Genomic DNA, 8,910 nt, shown 5'->3' on the forward strand with positions numbered 1-8,910 from the left:
TGAGATAAAGGAGAACAACAGCCTGATACCTGCAGGCCTGACAACAGGAGATGTATCACTCCTGTAACACCTGTAACATTCAGCAGTCACCTCATTGTTCTGACACACACAACAAAACTATTGACTACACTACACACTAACTACACAAGGTTTGCGCTAAATGTCGCAAATCTCTCACATCTCAAAGCACTGCCGTCACTCCTAAAACGTCCCCCCTTCCTAAACAACTAAATGCCATGCTGCCATATCATTTTTTGATTGGTCGACATGGTACATTTTTCCACCAATAGGAAAGGCGGGGGGGGGGAGGAGGGGGGGGGGATGTTTTTGCTCATAGGCAGAGAGTGCTTTCAAGCGTTTTTACCGTTTCTTCCCGCAGTAAATATAAACAACAACAGTATTCAGGAAGAAAACCAAACATTGCATATATTTTTATCATAACTCTGGTTTTACGTGGCCTATCAACACAATTAAAAAACTGATATAAAGTCCACAGTTTTTCCGTCTATTGTTCCGTCTCTCCTGCTCACATCTCCAATGGTTGTACACGTTGTCATTAACGTGTTTCACTCCACATCAGCTACGCCGCTTTGCTAGCTAAAACACCGGTGTCGGCACACGAGGACGCTATCATAGCCTGTCAACGACGTTGACTAGCTGCCTATATACGAATGTGAATCGTATTATTGGCTGGACTATGGGATAAGGTGGCATCGTTCTAATCCCATACGGGAGCAGCCAGTCACTCACTGACTAACACTGCAAAACAGAATTGTTAAAGTTTTAATTTTAATTTCAATTCAGGTTAGATTTTTTTTTTTCTGATTCTCTGTGCGCAAAGACCGTGCCAGCAGTGCGCAATTGCGCACGTGCGCAGCTTAGAGGGAACATTGAACCAATGTGTGAATTTAATAAACAGTTTTTCCATGAAATAATGTTTTCGCATTCTGCAGAAATCCATATTACTTATTTATCACATCTAGTGATGTTGTTTGCATACCAGCTCTTCATCAGATAATTAAACACTAAGCAGCGTCCTCCTAAATCACCTATAACAGTCTCATGATTAATCACATCCAAAGGAAAATCAGATATTATATAGAGCAAACAACAGATAAGTGAAAAATCTGTGAATGGTAAGATAAGATAAGATAAGATAAGATAAGATAGAACTTTATTAATCCCTCGGGTGGGTTCCTCTGGGAAATTCGACTTCCAAAAAAAAGCACAGCAACGACCGAAGTTACAGTTACAGAATTGTTATATATATATATATATATATATATATATATATATATATATATATATATACACACACATATATAAATACAGAGACAAATATAAATAAAATATACAAAGGGGATAAATAGAATAAATAGGAATAAAAAATAAAAATACAAGTGAATTGCACATTTCAAGTATTGAGTCTATTGCACTGTTGACTATTTACAAAAAGTATTGCACAAGGTATTGTACAGTGAGGTACGCATTGCCTGGACACAAATGCCCACAAAAAAAGACAAATTAATCTAAAAATTTACTAAAATAAAAGACAAAAAGATATCAAAAATAAAGAATAAAAAATGTAAATTTAAATTGTTAAATTAATTTTTAAAAAATATATAAGTGCCTCAATTTTATTCGGCAACCTAGACATCCACATTACTCACACTCTCACATAACACATACATATAGGGCCTTGGGGGTGGGCACGTTTTACAGCATCCAGAGGAGGGTCGGTGTACTCCAACCCACCTCTGGCGCTGGTGCCCTACCCTCAATTTTAAATGCATTTAGACACTAAGGGTTTTCAGGAAGAGCCGTGCTGCTCTCTGAGAGGAAGCTAGTACCATGCTCTCCTGAGTTTTAAATGCACTTTAGAACAGCACACAGCAACACTACATATGAGCGGGCGTAGGGAGGTTTGAGGTCTTCACTCACCCCGGTTCTGTTAGCCGTCAGGGCTGGGGGGCTGGGAGGAGGTGCTGGCCGTCAGACTGGGGTCTGGGATGCGGGGCCTCCCTGCTACTGCAGATAAGGAGGTGGTCCGCTTGCCTCCACCCCAGAGAGAAGGGTTACATCTCCTGGGTCTAGGTGCGGCTTGCCCCTCTGAGGGCGGGGGTACCTGGACCTGGGATATAGAGTATGTTTGGGGAGTGCGACTGTCTGTGCAGTGTCTATTTGTGTCTGTCTACACGTTGGGTGAGTGCCGAGTATTTGGTTGTGCATATGGGGTGGGAATGCACGTCTGTGTCCACGTGTGCCTGTTCGTCTGTGTCTATATGTCAGGTTGGGTCTTAGACTCTCTGGGTACATCTCAGGCCCTCTAAAGTATGGAGGCCTATCTCCCCTCACCACACTCCCTGCCGGTGGCTGATGCCCTCAGACGTTGGTGTGTTGGTGGTCCTTGTCGTCTGGGGCTGGGCGCTCATGTATGTACCGGCTCACTCCTGGTGGCCCGGCTGGGCTCCTTCCGGGGGGTGGGATGCCCTCAGGCCTCTGGCCTCTGGGCTTGAAGCTCGGTCCTCTCTGGCACAGCTGGCTGCCAGCAGAGCCCGCGGGCACGCCACTGCAACCCCCTCTGGCCTCTGCTCCGTAGCTGCGGGGTGACCTCTCCTTTGGGGTTCTACTCAGCTCTTCCCAGGAGGGTGGCACGGTCCCCCCCCCTTTGGTGGTCCTCCTCGGGTCCTTGTAATCTGGGGCCTCTGGATATCTGGGGCCTGGATCTCCTCCATACCTGCTTCATACCCTGGTGGACGGGGCTGTGGCTCCCCACACTCCCTAGCAGATCGTTACATGGAGAAACCTTTTGAATACAAGCATGCTGATCCACACAGGTATGCACACAGGTGTACACACGGGTGTTCACAGACGCGGACTACACCTTTCTTGGCTGCTGCCTCAAAGCACATTGTGCGCTGTCTATCTTGCGTGCTGCACAATATCGTTTATTATTTAGTATCTACTGATATCTACTGCTAGCTAGTTTATTGTGATGGTGCTGTTTTTTTTTATTATGTTGCTCTTTGTTGTTTGCTTTCTCTTCTGTTTTTTTTCTCCATACAGGTGATCCAGGTGTTGTTTTTTTTCTTTTTCTTTTTTTCTTTCTTTCTTCCCCCCCTTCTCACTGTCTCTTCTCCCCTTTGGTTTTCTTTCTCTCCCTCCCTCTCTTTCTTTCATTCTTTCTCCCTGTCCTATCCCCCAGTCATGTCTGTCCCGTTTGTAGCATCTGAAAATAAAATGAAGTCATAATTATAATAAAGGTCAATCAAATGGACCAATATGGCAAGGCCATGATGATCCACTTGGTAAAATAAATCCGCTTGGCATCTGTCTTGGCCTTAAGACAACAATTCTGATGGCTATAGATCCAAACGGGACACAAAAAAGAAAAAAAAAAATATATATATAAGTTTCCAGTAAGTGTGTCCTCAGTTACTCAGAGAGCTAACCCTGGATTGTTGTGTTCAAGCAAAGGAAAAAATAAGGAAACCAAAATAATCAAGCCAAGGCTTCAAAACATGACCCACAAACCACCGAGTGCTGTCACAGTGGCTTTCTCCATCTTTTATATACACTGTTAATGGGAGGCATAGAAGAGGATGCACAGAAATAAATCTGACTTTTTTGATTTGCATTTATTTATTTTGGTGTTTTACTTGTTTTCTCATGATGACTGCATGTTTTACATGAACTGTGGCCATAGGTGGTAATATGGTTGTTGGGGTGATTTTACCTTACAATATAAAGCAACTGTTGTTTGATTTTGTGGCAAATAAATAAAAATGAATTGAACTGAATTGACAGAGATGCTAACTACAGCTGAGTTTGACCGTCCCTGAATAACAAAAGCAATGCTCTGTGTAGCGGCAACCTTCGGTCCTTCTTTGCCGCTTCTGCAGGACGTAAAGTTTCTGACTCGTGCTCTTCTTGAATCGCTTGTATGCTTTTCGGTAGCAAAAACAAGGTGAATGTAAAAAAGGAAAACAATTATTCTCCATACAAACCGAAAAATCCAAAACAAATGCCTCTGGTGGGAGCTCCCTTTACATTCCTTTTATGTTACAACTAAACCACGACGGTCAGAAAACTGTTGCTCCACATCCTGCTTACTTACTTAACCTTCATCACCCCCTTGTGCCTAACATACCCCCTTTTACGACACCTGCTAACACTTTTAAAGATCACAGATTAAAGATCACAGCAAAATGTTCTTTAAGCTCCAACACTCTGTAAAGGTCTTAGTGTTTGCATGAAATTAGATTTAACAGACTTAATGATTTAATGATAAATAAAAAGACAGCTCAGAGTGAGGGTTTGAAATTGGAGCAAAATCCAATTTCAACCCCTCACGCTGAGCTCCCATTTGTATATCCCGTTAAACTCATTGAGGTGTAATTATTCATTTACAAGAAGGTATTTACACAGACTCAGAGCCCGTCTTTAATTCTGATCATCAAAACAATGCAAGCATCTGCCAGTAAAGCTCATAACTCAGCAGACACGATAAATAATCTCAGTGCTAATTTTGTAGCATTTTGGTGAGTTATATTGTGTGCTAAAAACCTTCTGTCCTGTCCCTCCCTTTCACTCTGGCCCTGGAAAACACAGTATTACTCAATCCTTCTCTCAGGTCCTCGTCACAGCCATGCCCAGCCCAGCTCTCTGCCAGGCAGTATATATGAGCCACTGTCTCCACTGAAGTCACACACCTTTGCACACTGATAAACAACAAACAGCAGCAGAGAGTTGGATTGATTTTACAGAGGATTTAAAAGAATTTATAAACTACAGACCAGAAAGTGGTGAGTTTTTTCTTTTATTCTTCTTATTATTAGTTTAACAGATTGTATTTTGTTTTTTAATTCATACTTTATAAAATTTGATGATGATAACTGCTTCTATGAACAACTGTTAATTAAATTTTAATTTCATTTATAACACGTTTCGGTGTACATCCGTCATGCCCACCCTGTCAGAGTGTCTTGTTTCTGGATTGTGTGACTGTTTTTCTCTGTGGTTTCCCTCCTTCACAGACAGCAATCAATCAGAAATGGAACTTCTGAAAACCGCCCTCGTCATCGCCCTTCTTACAACAACATCTGCCAAGCCAGTAAGTTAACCCGCAAAGGAACCGCAAACTTCTCTTATCTTCCTCACTTAAGCTGTTTTCTTGCCATCTGTCTCAGCTTGAGATACTTGAGATATTTATATTTTACTCGAGTTTCTCCATTTTATTCCACTTTTTACTTGAACTCAACCGCATTTCATAGATTTCTACCAATTTGTTGGCGTTACAGGAAGCTGTGCCCCTTGGGATGTGTGACCCTCAACTTGAGTAATTAGTTGATTAAACTAGCCAACACTTTGGGATGCATAGTGTCTACTGGCATAGGTCTTGGTCTGAAACATGACATCACTCTGCAGTCCTTCAAATGAACAGTGGGGAGTGACTCCATTGGTTTCAAAAAGAAGTCAGATGTACTTTGCTGCTGATTTTAAGGTTTGAACCACTAGGTTAAACACAAAACATGAAGTTTGCTCAGTAAATTACTTTGTGCTGATCTACTCTGTAATTTTCAGCATAGCTATCATACAGATGTGTATCCCTTGGTTTTATGAGCAGATAAACCCTCATCCCGCCCTGTTTCAAAACACCAAGATGCTCAGCCACAAGGCTTAAAGGCGGGGTTTCACAAACCAGTGGGCGGCGTCACAGCGGATATGTCCATCTTTTTATACACGCTATGATTTGGGATGACACTTTGGGATTAGTGCCATCCAAACAACTACAGCCTACATACTCCCAAACCACACATCCAACAGCACGCAAATGTTTATATAAAACAAATAGGATTATGTGCAAAGGATTTTAGTCCATTTGAGCATTTAGATTGTTTACTGGATTTCAACCAGTTTCAATCTACCTTTTTTATGAATAAAAAACATTTTTTTGAAATTTTCAATTTATTTTATGATACTTCCTCATCGTGGCATTTATCCTCAACTTATATCACAGTAAGGTAATTTTCCATCTTTTTCATTTATAACCTGTCCTAAATGAAAAATTCTATTCATACATTTGGTCTTTGTTGGGATATTTTCACGTTGAATGATGTTTTCTTCCAAATGTGACAGTAGCGTGTAAGAAGTCTGTGCTGATTAATGGTTGTTTCGGGATCGTTTTAAAACATTTCTCTGTAACTTTAAGGGACATAAAATTTATGTTTCGGCGAATTGTGGGGCTACATTAAAAGTGTTTTTAAACCTTTTAAACACCGTCATTAAAATTATATTTTTCTGTCAGACAAACACAGATTTTTGCTTATTTAACAGAATCTGAGGGTATTGTCTCTATTATTTGGTTTTCCCACCACAGATGGCTTTCAGAAGGCATCATGATGCCGATATCCCCGACCACAAAATCCAACATTATCACCACAGGTTCACTGGGGATGCTTTCAACTCCATGAGCTCCAGCGAATCTTCAGAAAGTCAATCATCTGAGGAGGGGGGGTTGTCCTCTGAGGAGATTATCGATCCCGAAGTGACCACGCCAGTCACGACCTCTACTGCGATGACAACTGTTGAAGAGGGGAGTACAGTCCCTCCTGAAGTAAGCACAATGGGTACTGACCAACCAATTGTGATGAAGACGACGCCCCTTCCAGCAACGCCAACCCCATCTGTCAATGCCACACCAACATGCGATCAGTGCTTTACGGTGCTGATTCCAACAGCAGCTCCCATTACTGACAACAGAGGAGACAACTGAGCAACAGTCAGACAACGAGAGCCATATTGTTGAACAAATGTTTGACTTTAGTGAGCCGCCTGTGGACACTTTCTATCCAATTTAGAAAAAATAAAGTCTTCATATTTTTTCCCAGTTTGCTTTTTTATAAATTCTTTTGCTTGTATTTAAAAATGGCTTTAAAAAAGAAGTGCTTATGCACTGGTTTGATGGGTATCGGATCATCACAATCAGAACTCTGCTTTGCATGTTGCAGTAACTTAGAAAGACAGCAATAAAACATTGGTTTACACTGAGAAACATTGGACATATACAATAAAATCTGATTCTTTAAAACGTGTACAGAATGAGAAGTGCCAATAGGATGCTGAATTATTTTGAATCCATTTTTTTCCCTTAAAGAAGTAACAGAGGTTGTGTTACCTTTTAACTCCCCCTTTTTAGCATGCAATCAGCAGAATTAAGAGACATCTTAAATTTAGAAGTCTAAATAACAGGGCAGAGAATGTGATGGCATGATGATAAGGCAATACTTTCTTAAAGCCAATTTTAAATTAACATTAGAGACATTGCAGAGTTACAAAAAGCAAAGTGTGTGAAGTCTGGTTCAAATGGATGATTTCACTCATGCTTACTAGTACTGTGAACTGTCAGTAAAGAAAATGTTTCTTTATATGTGTGTGTGTGTGTGTGTGTGTGCTACTAAATGTATATTTAGACGAATTTTTAATCTTTCACTGCTGTTTAGTCCTATGAAATGGAGTGGATGACCTGCAGTTTTTAGGTAAAAGCTATTGCTTCATAGCATATTTCATACAAACAAAAGCACTTAAATATTTAATTATATTAAATGAAAATACTCTGTTTGCATGTTTATTGGAGCTTTGAGGACAATTCTTACAATGTGTTAAAATTAACTTCAGGTTTTCTGGAAAGACCTACTGATATGTTGGAAGTGTAAAGATATGTGGCCAAGCAGAAAAAACATCCAAGGCAAGCGATGGTTACTGATTAAATTTTACAAAACAACAACAAAAGGTTATTACTCTTCGTGAGGTATCCAGAATATGTATCCCACAGCAGTGTGTTTATAGACTGGGGAGGGTGTGTCGCGTCAGGTCTTGTCTGTACATGCTGGTGGGTCCTTACCACAGTGGGGTTCTGTAATTGCACGCTATAAATGTACATGTTCACAGATTAAATGTAGAACAGAGAGGCAAAAGAAGACCTAAATGTTGCTGATTGTTACTGTTTTATACTGCTTTGGACTTGTTTGGACCTAATATGCCTGATTATACAACAACTGCTGTTTTTTTTTTTCTAATAAAGAAAAAAAATCCATACAGAATAAAAAAAATATGGTCATATTTATATCATCATTTAATTCTTAAATTAAACGTTTTAGGCAGGTGAGCTATAAATAAAGAATGATTTCAAAAATGGAAGTGTTAATCATTTATTTTTCATCAACCAACAACATGCAGTGAATGAACAAAAGAGAAATCAACATCAAATCAATATTTGGTGTGGCCACCCTTTGCCTTTAAAACAGCAACAATTCTTCTTGGAGAATGAGCCACAGATCTTCTGCGGATGTAGGCATCCTCACATCGTTTTGTCTCTTCATGTAATCCCAGACACACTCGATGATGTTAATATCAGGGCTCTGTGGGGGCCAAACCATCACTTCCAGTTCTTCTTTGTACTGAAGATAGTTCTTAATGACTATGGCTGTGTTTTGGGGGTTTTGTCCTGCTGCAGAATACATTTGGGCCCAATAAACAATCATTTGCATGTCTGAAAGCATTCTTTGATTAATTGTAATTGTATAAAAAGTGGCTGAGGCTCTATGGACATCATGCATTAGTTAACGAAGTCTCGTTATCACCATCTCTAAAGGTTTTGTTATGAAATCAGATATGAAGGTCCAACTGCACACTAATTGTGACTCATAGATAAGAGTTGTAAATAAGTAAATACTTTTTACAAAACGCTTTTATTTGTAGTTTATCCCTTTATTCTTAGGAATGTGCAATAAATGACAATTTATCACCACAAAAATTCAAAGAACAGACACAATTTGGCAAATTGAATTTTTAAATTTATAGAGAACAAAAACAGATTAATGGATTCTTGTTTTTTATGTTAATCTACAG

The 8,910-nt window shown here is 39.9% G+C and overlaps 1 long non-coding RNA gene across 1 annotated transcript; it reads left to right on the forward strand.

Annotated features, from left to right (window-relative positions):
• Positions 1-4,367: 4,367 nt before the first annotated feature.
• Positions 4,368-8,158, forward strand: LOC308392524. The gene is made up of 3 exons (XR_013970828.1): positions 4,368-4,805; positions 5,037-5,113; positions 6,380-8,158. It is a non-coding gene; the product is annotated as an uncharacterized lncRNA (long non-coding RNA).
• Positions 8,159-8,910: the final 752 nt, after the last annotated feature.

Source organism: Rhamphochromis sp. 'chilingali' (genome assembly GCF_963969265.1).
Source record: "Rhamphochromis sp. 'chilingali' genome assembly, chromosome: 2".
Classification (NCBI taxonomy): domain Eukaryota; kingdom Metazoa; phylum Chordata; class Actinopteri; order Cichliformes; family Cichlidae; genus Rhamphochromis; species Rhamphochromis sp. 'chilingali'.